Raw genomic sequence first — 18083 nt, 5'->3', positions numbered from 1 at the left:
ATGTTCGAGCGCTTCCAGAAATGGCCAATGGGCATCATCACCAGGAGCTTGTCGTGAAATGATTTCAATTGTGTCGAAGCTAAATCAAATATTTTGCAGGTTGTGTTTTACATAAAACAAGATTTGGCAGCGGTGGGATTTGAACCCACGCCTCCAAAGAGAGTGGAGCCTTATTCCAGCGCCTTAGACCGCTCGGCCACGCTACCTGGTAATTGACAGGAGCAACAGAAATCGCAAAGGGGCATCATCACCAATGACTAGTGGGAAAATTGTATTCAAAGAGTCGTGGCTGAAACACATTTTAAGGTCTTCATTACGTAAAAAAAGGCAGTTGGTACCGGCGGGATTTAAACCCAAACCTCCAAAGAATGCAGAGACTTAATTCGGCACAAACGTCCACCCGGCCCTTTACCAATACGTTCGAAGCGCTTCCAGAAATGGCCAATGGGCATCATCACCAGGAGCTTGTCGTGAAATGATTTGAATTGTGTCGAAGCTAAAACAAATATTTTGCAGGTTGTGTTTTACATAAAACAAGATTTGGCAGCGGTGGGATTTGAACCCACGCCTCCAAAGAGACTGGAGCCTTAATCCAGCGCCTTAGACCGCTCGGCCACGCTACCTGGTCGTTGACAAGAGCAACAGAAATCGCAAAGAGGCATCATCACCAATAGCTAGTGGGAAAATTGTATTAAAAGCGTCGTGGCTGAAACACCTTTTTAAGTTCGTCATTCCGTAAAAAAGGCAGTTGATACCGGCGGGATTTGAACCCAAACCTCCAAAGAATGCAGAGACTTAATTCGGCACCAACGACCACCCGGCCCCTTTACCAATATGTTCGAGCGCTTCCAGAAATGGCCAATGGGCATCATCACCAGGAGCTTGTCGTGAAATGATTTCAATTGTGTCGAAGCTAAAACAAATATTTTGCAGGTTGTGTTTTACATAAAACAAGATTTGGCAGCGGTGGGATTTGAACCAACGCCTCCAAAGAGAGTGGAGCCTTATTCCAGCGCCTTAGACCACTCGGCCACGCTACCTGGTAATTGACAGCAGCAACAGAAATCGCAAAGAGACATCATCACCAATGACTAGTGGGAAAATTGTATTCAAAGAGTCGTGGCTGAAACACATTTTAAGGTCGTCATTACGTAAAAAAAGGCAGTTGGTACCGGCGGGATTTAAACCCAAACCTCCAAAGAATGCAGAGACTTAATTCGGCACAAACGTCCACCCGGCCCTTTACCAATACGTTCGAAGCGCTTCCAGAAATGGCCAATGGGCATCATCACCAGGAGCTTGTCGTGAAATGATTTTAATTGTGTCGAAGCTAAAACAAATATTTTGCAGGTTGTGTTTTACATAAAACAAGATTTGGCAGCGGTGGGATTTGAACCCACGCCTCCAAAGAGACTGGAGCCTTAATCCAGCGCCTTAGACCGCTCGGCCACGCTACCTGGTCGTTGACAGCAGCAACAGAAATCGCAAAGAGGCATCATCACCAATAGCTAGTGGGAAAATTGTATTAAAAGCGTCGTGGCTGAAACACCTTTTTAAGTTCGTCATTCCGAAAAAAAGGCAGTTGATACCGGCGGGATTTGAACCCAAACCTCCAAAGAATGCAGAGACTTAATTCGGCACCAACGTCCACCCGGCCCTTTGCCAATATGTTCGAGCGCTTCCAGAAATGGCCAATGGGCATCATCACCAGGAGCTTGTCGTGAAATGATTTCAATTGTGTCGAAGCTAAAACAAATATTTTGCAGGTTGTGTTTTACATAAAACAAGATTTGGCAGCAGTGGGATTTGAACCCACGCCTCCAAAGAGAGTGGAGCCTTATTCCAGCGCCTTAGACCGCTCGGCCACGCTACCTGGTAATTGACAGCAGCAACAGAAATCGCAAAGGGGCATCATCACCAATGACTAGTGGGAAAATTGTATTCAAAGAGTCGTGGCTGAAACACATTTTAAGGTCGTCCATTACGTAAAAAAAGGCAGTTGGTACCGGCGGGATTTGAACCCAAACCTCTAAAGAATGCAGAGACTTAATTCGGCACAAACGTCCACCCGGCCCTTTACCAATACGTTCGAAGCGCTTCCAGAAATGGCCAATGGGCATCATCACCAGGAGCTTGTCGTGAAATGATTTGAATTGTGTCGAAGCTAAAACAAATATTTTGCAGGTTGTGTTTTACATAAAACAATATTTGGCAGCGGTGGGATTTGAACCCACGCCTCCAAAGAGACTGGAGCCTTAATCCAGCGCCTTAGACCGCTCGGCCACGCTACCTGGTCATTGACAGCAGAAACAGAAATCGCAAAGGGGCATTGTCATAAAAAGCTAGTGTTAAAGTTGTATTAAAAGCGTCGTGGCTGAAACACATTTTTAAGTTCGTCATTCCTTAAAAAAGGCTGTTGGTACCGGCGGGATTTGAACCCAAACCTCAAAAGAATGCAGAGACTTAATTCGGCACCAACGACCACCCGGCCCATTTACCAATATGTTCGAGCGCTTCCAGAAATGGCCAATGGGCATCATCACCAGGAGCTTGTCGTGAAATGATTTCAATTGTGTCGAAGCTAAAACAAATATTTTGCAGGTTGTGTTTTACATAAAACAAGATTTGGCAGCGGTGGGATTTGAACCCACGCCTCCAAAGAGAGTGGAGCCTTATTCCAGCGCCTTAGACCGCTCGGCCACGCTACCTGGTAATTGACAGGAGCAACAGAATTCGCAAAGGGGCATCATCACCAATGACTAGTGGGAAAATTGTATTCAAAGAGTCGTGGCTGAAACACATTTTAAGGTCTTCATTACGTAAAAAAAGGCAGTTGGTACCGGCGGGATTTAAACCCAAACCTCCAAAGAATGCAGAGACTTAATTCGGCACAAACGTCCACCCGGCCCTTTACCAATACGTTCGAAGCGCTTCCAGAAATGGCCAATGGGCATCATCACCAGGAGCTTGTCGTGAAATTATTTTAATTGTGTCGAAGCTAAAACAAATATTTTGCAGGTTGTGTTTTACATAAAACAAGATTTGGCAGCAGTGGGATTTGAACCCACGCCTCCAAAGAGACTGGAGCCTTAATCCAGCGCCGTAGACCGCTCGGCCACGCTACCTGGTTGTTGATAGCAGCAACAGAAATCGCAAAGAGGCATCATCACCAATAGCTAGTGGGAAAATTGTATTAAAAGCGTCGTTGCTGAAACACCTTTTTAAGTTCGTCATTCCGTAAAAAAGGCAGTTGCTACCGGCGGGATTTGAACCCAAACCTCTAAAGAATGCAGAGACTTAATTCGGCACCAACGTCCACCCGGCCCTTTGCCAATATGTTCGAGCGCTTCCAGAAATGGCCAATGGGCATCATCACCAGGAGCTTGTCGTGAAATGATTTCAATTGTGTCGAAGCTAAAACAAATATTTTGCAGGTTGTGTTTTACATAAAACAAGATTTGGCAGCGGTGGGATTTGAACCCACGCCTCCAAAGAGAGTGGAGCCTTATTCCAGCGCCTTAGACCGCTCGGCCACGCTACCTGGTAATTGACAGCAGCAACAGAAATCGCAAAGGGGCATCATCACCAATGACTAGTGGGAAAATTGTATTCAAAGAGTCGTGGCTGAAACACATTTTAAGGTCGTCCATTACGTAAAAAAAGGCAGTTGGTACCGGCGGGATTTGAACCCAAACCTCTAAAGAATGCAGAGACTTAATTCGGCACAAACGTCCACCCGGCCCTTTACCAATACGTTCGAAGCGCTTCCAGAAATGGCCAATGGGCATCATCACCAGGAGCTTGTCGTGAAATGATTTTAATTGTGTCGAAGCTAAAACAAATATTTTGCAGGTTGTGTTTTACATAAAACAAGATTTGGCAGCGGTGGGATTTGAACCCACGCCTCCAAAGAGACTGGAGCCTTAATCCAGCACCTTTGACCGCTCGGCCACGCTACCTGGTCGTTGACAAGAGCAACAGAAATCGCAAAGAGGCATCATCACCAATAGCTAGTGGGAAAATTGTATTAAAAGCGTCGTGGCTGAAACACCTTTTTAAGTTCGTCATTCCGTAAAAAAGGCAGTTGATACCGGCGGGATTTGAACCCAAACCTCCAAAGAATGCAGAGACTTAATTCGGCACCAACGACCACCCGGCCCCTTTACCAATATGTTCGAGCGCTTCCAGAAATGGCCAATGGGCATCATCACCAGGAGCTTGTCGTGAAATGATTTCAATTGTGTCGAAGCTAAAACAAATATTTTGCAGGTTGTGTTTTACATAAAACAAGATTTGGCAGCGGTGGGATTTGAACCAACGCCTCCAAAGAGAGTGGAGCCTTATTCCAGCGCCTTAGACCACTCGGCCACGCTACCTGGTAATTGACAGCAGCAACAGAAATCGCAAAGGGACATCATCACCAATGACTAGTGGGAAAATTGTATTCAAAGAGTCGTGGCTGAAACACATTTTAAGGTCGTCATTACGTAAAAAAAGGCAGTTGGTATCGGCGGGATTTAAACCCAAACCTCCAAAGAATGCAGAGACTTAATTCGGCACAAACGTCCACCCGGCCCTTTACCAATACGTTCGAAGCGCTTCCAGAAATGGCCAATGGGCATCATCACCAGGAGCTTGTCGTGAAATGATTTTAATTGTGTCGAAGCTAAAACAAATATTTTGCAGGTTGTGTTTTACATAAAACAAGATTTGGCAGCGGTGGGATTTGAACCCACGCCTCCAAAGAGACTGGAGCCTTAATCCAGCGCCTTAGACCGATCGGCCACGCTACCTGGTCGTTGACAGCAGCAACAGAAATCGCAAAGAGGCATCATCACCAATAGCTAGTGGGAAAATTGTATTAAAAGCGTCGTGGCTGAAACACCTTTTTAAGTTCGTCATTCCGTAAAAAAGGCAGTTGATACCGGCGGGATTTGAACCCAAACCTCCAAAGAATGCAGAGACTTAATTCGGCACCAACGTCCACCCGGCCCTTTGCCAATATGTTCGAGCGCTTCCAGAAATGGCCAATGGGCATCATCACCAGGAGCTTGTCGTGAAATGATTTCAATTGTGTCGAAGCTAAAACAAATATTTTGCAGGTTGTGTTTTACATAAAACAAGATTTGGCAGCAGTGGGATTTGAACAAACGCCTCCAAAGAGAGTGGAGCCTTAATCCAGCGCCTTAGACCGCTCGGCCACGCTACCTGGTCATTGACAGCAGAAACAGAAATCGCAAAGGGGCATTGTCATAAAAAGCTAGTGTTAAAGTTGTATTAAAAGCGTCGTGGCTGAAACACATTTTTAAGTTCGTCATTCCTTAAAAAAGGCTGTTGGTACCGGCGGGATTTGAACCCAAACCTCAAAAGAATGCAGAGACTTAATTCGGCACCAACGACCACCCGGCCCCTTTACCAATATGTTCGAGCGCTTCCAGAAATGGCCAATGGGCATCATCACCAGGAGCTTGTCGTGAAATGATTTCAATTGTGTCGAAGCTAAATCAAATATTTTGCAGGTTGTGTTTTACATAAAACAAGATTTGGCAGCGGTGGGATTTGAACCCACGCCTCCAAAGAGAGTGGAGCCTTATTCCAGCGCCTTAGACCGCTCGGCCACGCTACCTGGTAATTGACAGGAGCAACAGAAATCGCAAAGGGGCATCATCACCAATGACTAGTGGGAAAATTGTATTCAAAGAGTCGTGGCTGAAACACATTTTAAGGTCGTCATTACGTAAAAAAAGGCAGTTGGTATCGGCGGGATTTAAACCCAAACCTCCAAAGAATGCAGAGACTTAATTCGGCACAAACGTCCACCCGGCCCTTTACCAATACGTTCGAAGCGCTTCCAGAAATGGCCAATGGGCATCATCACCAGGAGCTTGTCGTGAAATGATTTTAATTGTGTCGAAGCTAAAACAAATATTTTGCAGGTTGTGTTTTACATAAAACAAGATTTGGCAGCGGTGGGATTTGAACCCACGCCTCCAAAGAGACTGGAGCCTTAATCCAGCGCCTTAGACCGATCGGCCACGCTACCTGGTCGTTGACAGCAGCAACAGAAATCGCAAAGAGGCATCATCACCAATAGCTAGTGGGAAAATTGTATTAAAAGCGTCGTGGCTGAAACACCTTTTTAAGTTCGTCATTCCGTAAAAAAGGCAGTTGATACCGGCGGGATTTGAACCCAAACCTCCAAAGAATGCAGAGACTTAATTCGGCACCAACGTCCACCCGGCCCTTTGCCAATATGTTCGAGCGCTTCCAGAAATGGCCAATGGGCATCATCACCAGGAGCTTGTCGTGAAATGATTTCAATTGTGTCGAAGCTAAAACAAATATTTTGCAGGTTGTGTTTTACATAAAACAAGATTTGGCAGCAGTGGGATTTGAACAAACGCCTCCAAAGAGAGTGGAGCCTTAATCCAGCGCCTTAGACCGCTCGGCCACGCTACCTGGTCATTGACAGCAGAAACAGAAATCGCAAAGGGGCATTGTCATAAAAAGCTAGTGTTAAAGTTGTATTAAAAGCGTCGTGGCTGAAACACATTTTTAAGTTCGTCATTCCTTAAAAAAGGCTGTTGGTACCGGCGGGATTTGAACCCAAACCTCAAAAGAATGCAGAGACTTAATTCGGCACCAACGACCACCCGGCCCCTTTACCAATATGTTCGAGCGCTTCCAGAAATGGCCAATGGGCATCATCACCAGGAGCTTGTCGTGAAATGATTTCAATTGTGTCGAAGCTAAATCAAATATTTTGCAGGTTGTGTTTTACATAAAACAAGATTTGGCAGCGGTGGGATTTGAACCCACGCCTCCAAAGAGAGTGGAGCCTTATTCCAGCGCCTTAGACCGCTCGGCCACGCTACCTGGTAATTGACAGGAGCAACAGAAATCGCAAAGGGGCATCATCACCAATGACTAGTGGGAAAATTGTATTCAAAGAGTCGTGGCTGAAACACATTTTAAGGTCTTCATTACGTAAAAAAAGGCAGTTGGTACCGGCGGGATTTAAACCCAAACCTCCAAAGAATGCAGAGACTTAATTCGGCACAAACGTCCACCCGGCCCTTTACCAATACGTTCGAAGCGCTTCCAGAAATGGCCAATGGGCATCATCACCAGGAGCTTGTCGTGAAATGATTTGAATTGTGTCGAAGCTAAAACAAATATTTTGCAGGTTGTGTTTTACATAAAACAAGATTTGGCAGCGGTGGGATTTGAACCCACGCCTCCAAAGAGACTGGAGCCTTAATCCAGCGCCTTAGACCGCTCGGCCACGCTACCTGGTCGTTGACAAGAGCAACAGAAATCGCAAAGAGGCATCATCACCAATAGCTAGTGGGAAAATTGTATTAAAAGCGTCGTGGCTGAAACACCTTTTTAAGTTCGTCATTCCGTAAAAAAGGCAGTTGATACCGGCGGGATTTGAACCCAAACCTCCAAAGAATGCAGAGACTTAATTCGGTACCAACGACCACCCGGCCCCTTTACCAATATGTTCGAGCGCTTCCAGAAATGGCCAATGGGCATCATCACCAGGAGCTTGTCGTGAAATGATTTCAATTGTGTCGAAGCTAAAACAAATATTTTGCAGGTTGTGTTTTACATAAAACAAGATTTGGCAGCGGTGGGATTTGAACCAACGCCTCCAAAGAGAGTGGAGCCTTATTCCAGCGCCTTAGACCACTCGGCCACGCTACCTGGTAATTGACAGCAGCAACAGAAATCGCAAAGGGACATCATCACCAATGACTAGTGGGAAAATTGTATTCAAAGAGTCGTGGCTGAAACACATTTTAAGGTCGTCATTACGTAAAAAAAGGCAGTTGGTACCGGCGGGATTTAAACCCAAACCTCCAAAGAATGCAGAGACTTAATTCGGCACAAACGTCCACCCGGCCCTTTACCAATACGTTCGAAGCGCTTCCAGAAATGGCCAATGGGCATCATCACCAGGAGCTTGTCGTGAAATGATTTTAATTGTGTCGAAGCTAAAACAAATATTTTGCAGGTTGTGTTTTACATAAAACAAGATTTGGCAGCGGTGGGATTTGAACCCACGCCTCCAAAGAGACTGGAGCCTTAATCCAGCGCCTTAGACCGCTCGGCCACGCTACCTGGTCGTTGACAGCAGCAACAGAAATCGCAAAGAGGCATCATCACCAATAGCTAGTGGGAAAATTGTATTAAAAGCGTCGTGGCTGAAACACCTTTTTAAGTTCGTCATTCCGAAAAAAAGGCAGTTGATACCGGCGGGATTTGAACCCAAACCTCCAAAGAATGCAGAGACTTAATTCGGCACCAACGTCCACCCGGCCCTTTGCCAATATGTTCGAGCGCTTCCAGAAATGGCCAATGGGCATCATCACCAGGAGCTTGTCGTGAAATGATTTCAATTGTGTCGAAGCTAAAACAAATATTTTGCAGGTTGTGTTTTACATAAAACAAGATTTGGCAGCAGTGGGATTTGAACAAACGCCTCCAAAGAGAGTGGAGCCTTAATCCAGCGCCTTAGACCGCTCGGCCACGCTACCTGGTCATTGACAGCAGAAACAGAAATCGCAAAGGGGCATTGTCATAAAAAGCTAGTGTTAAAGTTGTATTAAAAGCGTCGTGGCTGAAACACATTTTTAAGTTCGTCATTCCTTAAAAAAGGCTGTTGGTACCGGCGGGATTTGAACCCAAACCTCAAAAGAATGCAGAGACTTAATTCGGCACCAACGACCACCCCGGCCCCTTTACCAATATGTTCGAGCGCTTCCAGAAATGGCCAATGGGCATCATCACCAGGAGCTTGTCGTGAAATGATTTCAATTGTGTCGAAGCTAAATCAAATATTTTGCAGGTTGTGTTTTACATAAAACAAGATTTGGCAGCGGTGGGATTTGAACCCACGCCTCCAAAGAGAGTGGAGCCTTATTCCAGCGCCTTAGACCGCTCGGCCACGCTACCTGGTAATTGACAGGAGCAACAGAAATCGCAAAGGGGCATCATCACCAATGACTAGTGGGAAAATTGTATTCAAAGAGTCGTGGCTGAAACACATTTTAAGGTCGTCATTACGTAAAAAAAGGCAGTTGGTACCGGCGGGATTTAAACCCAAACCTCCAAAGAATGCAGAGACTTAATTCGGCACAAACGTCCACCCGGCCCTTTACCAATACGTTCGAAGCGCTTCCAGAAATGGCCAATGGGCATCATCACCAGGAGCTTGTCGTGAAATGATTTTAATTGTGTCGAAGCTAAAACAAATATTTTGCAGGTTGTGTTTTACATAAATAAAGATTTGGCAGCGGTGGGATTTGAACCCACGCCTCCAAAGACACTGGAGCCTAAATCCAGCGCCTTAGACCGCTCGGCCACGCTACCTGGTTGTTGACAAGAGCAACAGAAATCGCAAAGAGGCATCATCACCAATAGCTAGTGGGAAAATTGTATTAAAAGCGTCGTGGCTGAAACACCTTTTTAAGTTCGTCATTCCGTAAAAAAGGCAGTTGATACCGGCGGGATTTGAACCCAAACCTCCAAAGAATGCAGAGACTTAATTCGGCACCAACGACCACCCGGGCCCCTTTACCAATATGTTCGAGCGCTTCCAGAAATGGCCAATGGGCATCATCACCAGGAGCTTGTCGTGAAATGATTTCAATTGTGTCGAAGCTAAAACAAATATTTTGCAGGTTGTGTTTTACATAAAACAAGATTTGGCAGCGGTGGGATTTGAACCAACGCCTCCAAAGAGAGTGGAACCTTATTCCAGCGCCTTAGACCACTCGGCCACGCTACCTGGTAATTGACAGCAGCAACAGAAATCGCAAAGGGACATCATCACCAATGACTAGTGGGAAAATTGTATTCAAAGAGTCGTGGCTGAAACACATTTTAAGGTCGTCATTACGTAAAAAAAGGCAGTTGGTACCGGCGGGATTTAAACCCAAACCTCCAAAGAATGCAGAGACTTAATTCGGCACAAACGTCCACCCGGCCCTTTACCAATACGTTCGAAGCGCTTCCAGAAATGGCCAATGGGCATCATCACCAGGAGCTTGTCGTGAAATGATTTTAATTGTGTCGAAGCTAAAACAAATATTTTGCAGGTTGTGTTTTACATAAAACAAGATTTGGCAGCGGTGGGATTTGAACCCACGCCTCCAAAGAGACTGGAGCCTTAATCCAGCGCCTTAGACCGCTCGGCCACGCTACCTGGTCATTGACAGCAGAAACAGAAATCGCAAAGGGGCATTGTCATAAAAAGCTAGTGTTAAAGTTGTATTAAAAGCGTCGTGGCTGAAACACATTTTTAAGTTCGTCATTCCTTAAAAAAGGCAGTTGGTACCGGCGGGATTTGAACCCAAACCTCCAAAGAATGCAGAGACTTAATTCGGCACCAACGACCACCCGGCCCCTTTACCAATATGTTCGAGCGCTTCCAGAAATGGCCAATGGGCATCATCACCAGGAGCTTGTCGTGAAATGATTTCAATTGTGTCGAAGCTAAAACAAATATTTTGCAGGTTGTGTTTTACATAAAACAGGATTTGGCAGCAGTGGGATTTGAACCCACGCCTCCAAAGAGACTGAAGCCTTAATCCAGCGCCTTAAACCGCTCGGCCACGCTACCTGGTCATTGACAGCAGCAACAGAAATCGCAAAGGGGCATCATCACCAATGCCTAGTGGGAAAATTGTATTCAAAGAGTCGAGGCTGAAACACATTTTAAGGTCGTCATTACGTAAAAAAGGCAGTTGATACCGGCGGGATTTGAACCCAAACCTCCAAAGAATGCAGAGACTTAATTCGGCACCAACGATCACCCGGCCCCTTTACCATTATGTTCGAGTGCTTCCAGAAATGGCCAATGGGCATCATCACCAGGAGCTTGTCGTGAAATGATTTTAATTGTGTCGAAGCTAAAACAAATATTTTGCAGGTTGTGTTTTACATAAAACAAGATTTGGCAGCGGTGGGATTTGAACCCACGCCTCCAAAGAGACTGGAGCCTTAATCCAGCGCCTTAGACCGCTCGGCCACGCTACCTGGTCGTTGACAGCAGCAACAGAAATCGCAAAGAGGCATCATCACCAATAGCTAGTGGGAAAATTGTATTAAAAGCGTCGTGGCTGAAACACCTTTTTAAGTTCGTCATTCCGTAAAAAAGGCAGTTGATACCGGCGGGATTTGAACCCAAACCTCCAAAGAATGCAGAGACTTAATTCGGCACCAACGTCCACCCGGCCGTTTGCCAATATGTTCGAGCGCTTCCAGAAATGGCCAATGGGCATCATCACCAGGAGCTTGTCGTGAAATGATTTCAATTGTGTCGAAGCTAAAACAAATATTTTGCAGGTTGTGTTTTACATAAAACAAGATTTGGCAGCAGTGGGATTTGAACCCACGCCTCCAAAGAGAGTGGAGCCTTATTCCAGCGCCTTAGACCGCTCGGCCACGCTACCTGGTAATTGACAGCAGCAACAGAAATCGCAAAGGGGCATCATCACCAATGACTAGTGGGAAAATTGTATTCAAAGAGTCGTGGCTGAAACACATTTTAAGGTCGTCATTACGTAAAAAAAGGCAGTTGGTACTGGCGGGATTTGAACCCAAACCTCTAAAGAATGCAGAGACTTAATTCGGCACAAACGTCCACCCGGCCCTTTACCAATACGTTCGAAGCGCTTCCAGAATTGGCCAATGGGCATCATCACCAGGAGCTTGTCGTGAAATAATTTTAATTGTGTCGAAGCTAAAACAAATATTTTGCAGGTTGTGTTTTACATAAAACAAGATTTGGCAGCGGTGGGATTTGAACCCACGCCTCCAAAGAGACTGGAGCCTTAATCCAGCGCCTTAGACCGCTCGGCCACGCTACCTGGTCATTGACAGCAGAAACAGAAATCGCAAAGGGGCATTGTCATAAAAAGCTAGTGTTAAAGTTGTATTAAAAGCGTCGTGGCTGAAACACATTTTTAAGTTCGTCATTCCTTAAAAAAGGCAGTTGGTACCGGCGGGATTTGAACCCAAACCTCAAAAGAATGCAGAGACTTAATTCGGCACCAACGACCACCCGGCCCCTTGCCAATATGTTCGAGCGCTTCCAGAAATGGCCAATGGGCATCATCACCAGGAGCTTGTCGTGAAATGATTTCAATTGTGTCGAAGCTAAAACAAATATTTTGCAGGTTGTGTTTTACATAAAACAAGATTTGGCAGCAGTGGGATTTGAACCCACGCCTCCAAAGAGAGTGGAGCCTTATTCCAGCGCCTTAGACCGCTCGGCCACGCTACCTGGTAATTGACAGCAGCAACAGAAATCGCAAAGGGGCATCATCAACAATGACTAGTGGGAAAATTGTATTCAAAGAGTCGTGGCTGAAACACATTTTAAGGTCGTCATTACGTAAAAAAAGGCAGTTGGTACCGGCGGGATTTGAACCCAAACCTCTAAAGAATGCAGAGACTTAATTCGGCACAAACGTCCACCCGGCCCTTTACCAATACGTTCGAAGCGCTTCCAGAAATGGCCAATGGGCATCATCACCAGGAGCTTGTCGTGAAATGATTTTAATTGTGTCGAAGCTAAAACAAATATTTTGCAGGTTGTGTTTTACATAAAACAAGATTTGGCAGCGGTGGGATTTGAACCCACGCCTCCAAAGAGACTGGAGCCTTAATCCAGCACCTTAGACAGCTCGGCCACGCTACCTGGTCGTTGACAGCAGCAACAGAAATCGCAAAGAGGCATCATCACCAATAGCTAGTGGGAAAATTGTATTCAAAGAGTCGTGGCTGAAACACATTTTAAGGTCGTCATTACGTAAAAAAAGGCAGTTGGTACCGGCGGGATTTAAACCCAAACCTCCAAAGAATGCAGAGACTTAATTCGGCACAAACGTCCACCCGGCCCTTTACCAATACGTTCGAAGCGCTTCCAGAAATGGCCAATGGGCATCATCACCAGGAGCTTGTCGTGAAATGATTTCAATTGTGTCGAAGCTAAAACAAATATTTTGCAGGTTGTGTTTTACATAAAACAAGATTTGGCAGCGGTGGGATTTGAACCCACGCCTCCAAAGAGAGTGGAGCCTTATTCCAGCGCCTTAGACCGCTCGGCCACGCTACCTGGTAATTGACAGCAGCAACAGAAATCGCAAAGGGGCATCATCACCAATGACTAGTGGGAAAATTGTATTCAAAGAGTCGTGGCTGAAACACATTTTAAGGTCGTCATTACGCAAAAAAAGGCAGTTGGTACCGGCGGGATTTGAACCCAAACCTCTAAAGAATGCAGAGACTTAATTCGGCACAAACGTCCACCCGGCCCTTTACCAATACGTTCGAAGCGCTTCCAGAAATGGCCAATAGGCATCATCACCAGGAGCTTGTCGTGAAATGATTTTAATTGTGTCGAAGCTAAAACAAATATTTTGCAGGTTGTGTTTTACATAAAACAAGATTTGGCAGCGGTGGGATTTGAACCCACGCCTCCAAAGAGACTGGAGCCTTAACCCAGCGCCTTAGACCGCTCGGCCACGCTACCTGGTCATTGACAGCAGCAACAGAAATCGCAAAGAGGCATCATCACCAATAGCTAGTGGGAAAATTGTATTAAAAGCGTCGTGGCTGAAACACCTTTTTAAGTTCGTCATTCCGTAAAAAAGGCAGTTGATACCGGCGGGATTTGAACCCAAACCTCCAAAGAATGCAGAGACTTAATTCGGCACCAACGTCCACCCGGCCCCTTTACCAATATGTTCGAGCGCTTCCAGAAATGGCCAATGGGCATCATCACCATGAGCTTGTCGTGAAATGATTTCAATTGTGTCGAAGCTAAAACAAATATTTTGCAGGTTGTGTTTTACATAAAACAAGATTTTTCAGTGGTGGGATTTGAACCCACGCCTCCAAAGAGACTGGAGCCTAAATCCAGCGCCTTAGACCACTCGGCCACGCTACCTGGTCATTGACAGCGGCAACAGAAATCGCAAAGAGGCATCATCACCAATAGCTAGTGGGAAAATTGTATTAAAAGCGTCGTGGCTGAAACACATTTTTAAGTTCGTCATTCCGTAAAAAAGGCAGTTGATACCGGCGGGATTTGAACCCAAACCTCCAAAGAATGCAGAGACTTAATTCGGCACAAATGTCCACCCGGCCCTTTACCAATACGTTCGAAGCGCTTCCAGAAATGGCCAATGGGCATCATCACCAGGAGCTTGTCGTGAAATGATTTTAATTGTGTCGAAGCTAAAACAAATATTTTGCAGGTTGTGTTTTACATAAAACACGCTTTGGCAGCGGTGGGATTTGAACCCACGCCTCCAAAGAGACTGGAGCCTTAATCCAGCGCCTTAGACCGCTCGGCCACGCTACCTGGTCATGGACAGCAGCAACAGAAATCGCAAAGAGGCATCATCACCAATAGCTAGTGGGAAAATTGTATTAAAAGAGTCGTGGCTGAAACACCTTTTTAAGTTCGTCATTCCGTAAAAAAGGCAGTTGATACCGGCGGGGTTTGAACCCAAACCTCCAAAGAATGCAGAGACTTAATTCGGCACAAACGTCCACCCGGCCCCTTTACCAATATGTTCGAGCGCTTCCAGAAATGGCCAATGGGCATCATCACCAGGAGCTTGTCGTGAAATTATTTTAATTGTGTTGAAGCTAAAACAGGAAATTCATGCAGCGGCGTCGAGGAGCGGATGAATCGCCCTTGGCCTACCGAGGGGCACTGTTGGCGTTTGCCATGGCCGCCTACCCGATTCGTCAGCCGATCTCCTGAATCCTCTCATCCTTTCTAGAATGATTGAGTTGTCCCAGGAACTTAACATATCATTACCGGTGTGCAGCCACGAACCGCTAACGTCTCGATGGGCGGCGCGCTGTTTGGACGCCAAGTTCAACCTCAAACGCTGGGACCGGATGGCTGCATGGACGGGAGATCCTGAGATAGACGGGCCACCGTTGGGATGGGCCCCACGTCGTATCGTCCACGGCTCCAACGACTCCAGCGATGACGAGGTGATGGCAGACGTTCCTCGCTGGGTCCCGAAACGCCGGCCACGCGAGCAGCGTGATGGGGCCGGACATCCACGAGCGGGGACCAGGGCGACCGACCGCCGGGCGGCGGCGGCCACATTTTTCAAGTGTGGCCGACGAGGCCATTTCGCCCGGGATTGCCGCTGCCGACTTCAACCTCCTCAGCTCCCGTCGGGCCGACTTCCATCTCCTCTACCGGACGCGGATCCACGGCACCCTTGGGCAAGTCGGCACATATCGGACACCCGGCAGGTCTTGACACATCACGCATCCACTCGCACCCATGTTTGCACTCCTGAAGGGAATTGTGGGTCACCTGGGTCGATGCCACACTCGGTTACACAATGGAAAAAATTGCCTCCAAGGGTGGTGGCAGCCGCGTCGGGGTCCTCGACGGTACGGGGTACTATCGATGGGATCGATGTCCGTATTTTGGTAGACACTGGCGCGTCTGCAACCATCATTTCCGATGTTATTTTTCATCTCCTATCCGACCGGCTAACGATGCATGTGAAGTATAGTAAACTACGGCGGGAAACCACTTGACGGGTAGCACACTTTATTCACACTTGGGTTGTCACAATAACACGTGTTGACACTAGAGCTCACGCTACACGTTCCACCTGACACGGGTGGTAACTACTGCTCACGCTACACGTTCCACCTGACACGGGTGGTAACTACTGCTCACGCTACACGTTCCACCCGGCTACACACACACGGGCATTCCAGCCCCGTAGCATCCGGGGGAACCTCTAGACCCACCCCAGCTTGGATACGGATCACGACCACTGGGTCCCGTGGCCCGGTCCTCACACGGACGTCCGGCCCCCGGGTCCCAAGGTCCCGCCTCTGAGCCACACAGGGCCCCGGTCCTTACAAGGACAGCGGGACTAGGTGTCTCAGGGCCCTATCTCTTCCTCCTCCGTCTTCCGTCTTCACTGGTCACCAACTTCTCCTCGAGCTCCCGCGCGCACCGCCTTATATAACCCTCCGCTCCAAGGAGATGGAGCCTATGCGGACCGTGATGCGAGCACCCACCCTAACCGACCAATCATCACACGCTGCCACACGATCCCTTCTTTTGCCAGCACACATAACCAATCCCCACGCGCTGCCACACGATCCATCACTGTCAGCGCGCGTCACCAACACACAGCCAATCACCACGCGCTACCCCACGATCCTTACTACCAGCGCGTATCACCACTACACATGTGTAGTAAGTATTCAGGAGGCTTGACGACGGGATCGGAGGCACACTTATTTATTAACACCAACTTGTGTACAGTAGCGGGTACACACAGTACTTAAGGGGTTAACGCCCCTTTACTCAGCTAACAGGGAGACACAACATCTAACCCCGCTAACCTAAGCCCAAGTCCTCCACTACGGAGCTAAGGGAGGCTACCTATCCCAGCCCTGGTCAAGCTGGGATCCCGGCACCCTGAGTCTGGGCTCTCGGGGCCACGCCACCGGCTTGCCCTGGTCGGCCCTGACAAGGACAGCGAGCCAGGGGAGCTCCGGGGCCTATGCTAGCTGGTCTTCGGTCTTCGCTGGTTAAAGCTGATACCCCGACCTCGAGCCCTCCGGCTCACCACCTTTTATAGTACTCGGCCCCCGGGAGGGGCCCATGGGGGATGCAGGTGCGGATGTCGGTGTGAGCACCTCCTCTGTGTACGGCCCTAACCACGCCCCCTGTGTTTGTTAGCCATCCGCGCCCATACACAATAACACCTCTACACATGCGTTGCTGCGAATGGGGGTAGCATGTTTATTTTGGGGCGAGTAGATGTGCGCATTGCTATAGGGAATATCACCGCAGTGGGACCAGTTTTGATCTCGCGTTCATTGGCTGTCCCATGCTTATTGGGCACTGATTTCCTTTGTCGGATGCCCGTTAAAATACTCGTCGATCAAGGTTGCTTGGAAATGCCAGGGGGCCGTAGAATGTCCTTCCTACCGTCCCTGCTGGGCCGTTCACCCCCAGGAAACGCTGTTAATGCGATTGTTGCTGTCACGGTAGAAGTACCATCAGGCTCACAAATGCCTATTCCGCTGCGTTATCGAAAGCGGTTGGAAGCCGCGGACGATGCGAAGGGTGTGTTGTTGTCCCCGTCGAACTCTGTAGCAAAAACCTTTTCCCTAGTGGCGGCTCAAACTATCGTTCGGCCTGGTCAGGCCCCGTTTATACAAGTGTTAAATGGAGGCCCAGACCGGGTCGTCGTCCCGGCTGGCTCGGTGTTGGCTCACGCCACTACCGATTTCACCAGCTTTGAGAGCGACCAACCCACAAAAATGGCCGCTGGTGTGCCACGATCTGATCGTTCGGACGAATTGTGCGGGGAAAATACGTCCTTGTCGGCCATGCAGCGGAGCACCTTGCATTCACTATTGTCGGAGTACGCTGACGTTTTCAGTAAAAACGATTTGGATTTGGGCCATACCTCGCTCTTGTTGCATCATATCGACACCGGTGTGGCGGGACCGATTTGTATGCACCCGCATCGCATGAGCCCTGCAGAAAGGGAACACGTGCATGGCGCGGTGGACGACATGTTGGCGGCCGATATAATTTTGCCGTCCAACAGTCCTTGGGGCGCACCGGTGGTGTTGGTTAAAAAGAAGGATGGTGGAACGAGGTTTTGTGTAGACTTCCGCCGATTAAATAAGATATCCGTGGCGGACGCATACCCCTTGCCACGGATGGACGACTCGTTGGACGCTTTGTCGGGGGCAAATTTCTTTTCTACCCTCGACCTGCCATCTGGGTTTTGGCAGCTTCCCCTCGATCACGCGTCCAGACCAAAAACGGCGTTCCGCACGCCGTAGGGCCTCTTTGAGTTTAACCGCCTACCTATGGGTTTGAATGCAGCACCGGCGACGTTCCAATGCCTGATGGAACTGGTGCTAGCGGGGTGCAGTGGGAAACGTGCCTCATATATTTGGACGATATCATCGTATTCAGTCGCACCTTCGAAGAACACCTCCAACGACTGGAGACTGTCTTTCAGAGGATGCGGTCGGCTGACCTTAAA

General features: G+C 47.9%; 18 non-coding genes across 18 annotated transcripts; all 18 read right to left on the bottom strand.

Annotated features, from left to right (window-relative positions):
• Window positions 1-541: 541 nt before the first annotated feature.
• Window positions 542-623, bottom strand: TRNAL-AAG (transfer RNA leucine (anticodon AAG)). The gene has a single exon. It is a non-coding gene; the product is annotated as a tRNA-Leu (tRNA).
• A 752-nt stretch (window positions 624-1375) lies between these two features.
• On the bottom strand, window positions 1376-1457 carry TRNAL-AAG (transfer RNA leucine (anticodon AAG)). The gene has a single exon. It is a non-coding gene; the product is annotated as a tRNA-Leu (tRNA).
• A 752-nt stretch (window positions 1458-2209) lies between these two features.
• TRNAL-AAG (transfer RNA leucine (anticodon AAG)) lies at window positions 2210-2291 on the bottom strand. Its single transcript has one exon. It is a non-coding gene; the product is annotated as a tRNA-Leu (tRNA).
• Window positions 2292-3043: 752 nt separating this feature from the next.
• TRNAL-AAG (transfer RNA leucine (anticodon AAG)) lies at window positions 3044-3125 on the bottom strand. Its single transcript has one exon. It is a non-coding gene; the product is annotated as a tRNA-Leu (tRNA).
• A 752-nt stretch (window positions 3126-3877) lies between these two features.
• On the bottom strand, window positions 3878-3959 carry TRNAL-AAG (transfer RNA leucine (anticodon AAG)). The gene has a single exon. It is a non-coding gene; the product is annotated as a tRNA-Leu (tRNA).
• A 752-nt stretch (window positions 3960-4711) lies between these two features.
• TRNAL-AAG (transfer RNA leucine (anticodon AAG)) lies at window positions 4712-4793 on the bottom strand. Its single transcript has one exon. It is a non-coding gene; the product is annotated as a tRNA-Leu (tRNA).
• A 1168-nt stretch (window positions 4794-5961) lies between these two features.
• TRNAL-AAG (transfer RNA leucine (anticodon AAG)) lies at window positions 5962-6043 on the bottom strand. The gene has a single exon. It is a non-coding gene; the product is annotated as a tRNA-Leu (tRNA).
• Window positions 6044-7211: 1168 nt separating this feature from the next.
• TRNAL-AAG (transfer RNA leucine (anticodon AAG)) lies at window positions 7212-7293 on the bottom strand. Its single transcript has one exon. It is a non-coding gene; the product is annotated as a tRNA-Leu (tRNA).
• Window positions 7294-8045: 752 nt separating this feature from the next.
• TRNAL-AAG (transfer RNA leucine (anticodon AAG)) lies at window positions 8046-8127 on the bottom strand. The gene has a single exon. It is a non-coding gene; the product is annotated as a tRNA-Leu (tRNA).
• A 1169-nt stretch (window positions 8128-9296) lies between these two features.
• On the bottom strand, window positions 9297-9378 carry TRNAL-UAG (transfer RNA leucine (anticodon UAG)). Its single transcript has one exon. It is a non-coding gene; the product is annotated as a tRNA-Leu (tRNA).
• Window positions 9379-10131: 753 nt separating this feature from the next.
• On the bottom strand, window positions 10132-10213 carry TRNAL-AAG (transfer RNA leucine (anticodon AAG)). Its single transcript has one exon. It is a non-coding gene; the product is annotated as a tRNA-Leu (tRNA).
• Window positions 10214-10548: 335 nt separating this feature from the next.
• Window positions 10549-10630, bottom strand: TRNAL-AAG (transfer RNA leucine (anticodon AAG)). Its single transcript has one exon. It is a non-coding gene; the product is annotated as a tRNA-Leu (tRNA).
• Window positions 10631-10964: 334 nt separating this feature from the next.
• On the bottom strand, window positions 10965-11046 carry TRNAL-AAG (transfer RNA leucine (anticodon AAG)). Its single transcript has one exon. It is a non-coding gene; the product is annotated as a tRNA-Leu (tRNA).
• A 751-nt stretch (window positions 11047-11797) lies between these two features.
• On the bottom strand, window positions 11798-11879 carry TRNAL-AAG (transfer RNA leucine (anticodon AAG)). Its single transcript has one exon. It is a non-coding gene; the product is annotated as a tRNA-Leu (tRNA).
• A 751-nt stretch (window positions 11880-12630) lies between these two features.
• Window positions 12631-12712, bottom strand: TRNAL-AAG (transfer RNA leucine (anticodon AAG)). Its single transcript has one exon. It is a non-coding gene; the product is annotated as a tRNA-Leu (tRNA).
• A 752-nt stretch (window positions 12713-13464) lies between these two features.
• Window positions 13465-13546, bottom strand: TRNAL-AAG (transfer RNA leucine (anticodon AAG)). The gene has a single exon. It is a non-coding gene; the product is annotated as a tRNA-Leu (tRNA).
• A 330-nt stretch (window positions 13547-13876) lies between these two features.
• TRNAL-UAG (transfer RNA leucine (anticodon UAG)) lies at window positions 13877-13963 on the bottom strand. Its single transcript has one exon. It is a non-coding gene; the product is annotated as a tRNA-Leu (tRNA).
• Window positions 13964-14298: 335 nt separating this feature from the next.
• Window positions 14299-14380, bottom strand: TRNAL-AAG (transfer RNA leucine (anticodon AAG)). The gene has a single exon. It is a non-coding gene; the product is annotated as a tRNA-Leu (tRNA).
• Window positions 14381-18083: the final 3703 nt, after the last annotated feature.

Source organism: Lampetra fluviatilis, chromosome 60 (genome assembly GCF_964198595.1).
Source record: "Lampetra fluviatilis chromosome 60, kcLamFluv1.1, whole genome shotgun sequence".
Lineage (NCBI taxonomy): Eukaryota > Metazoa > Chordata > Hyperoartia > Petromyzontiformes > Petromyzontidae > Lampetra > Lampetra fluviatilis.
Note: the sequence above shows the minus strand (reverse complement) of the source record. Positions and strands in the feature narration are given on the sequence as shown.